Consider the following 273-nt stretch of genomic DNA (forward strand, 5'->3'; position numbering starts at 1 on the left):
TAATGGTGCGTCCGGCCTGACGCGAGGGGCGTGAGGCAGGCCTAAGGCAAACTACCTCGTTCGTTCCCTTGAAACGCACAGCGGACGAAACGGGCTTCCTTAACGCAGCGAGCATCGCCTCCAGACACTTTATCTACCCGAAACGGATCTAACTTTATTTTCTTTTGTTATATTATCCTCATAATTTCCTAATCAAAGTTGATATGATCGTTGGCATTTTTGTATTACCTATCTTATTCTTATATTCACTCGATTATCCTTTACTTCACTGAT

Source organism: Penaeus monodon, chromosome 22, assembly GCF_015228065.2.
Source record: "Penaeus monodon isolate SGIC_2016 chromosome 22, NSTDA_Pmon_1, whole genome shotgun sequence".
Taxonomy (NCBI): Eukaryota; Metazoa; Arthropoda; class Malacostraca; order Decapoda; family Penaeidae; genus Penaeus; species Penaeus monodon.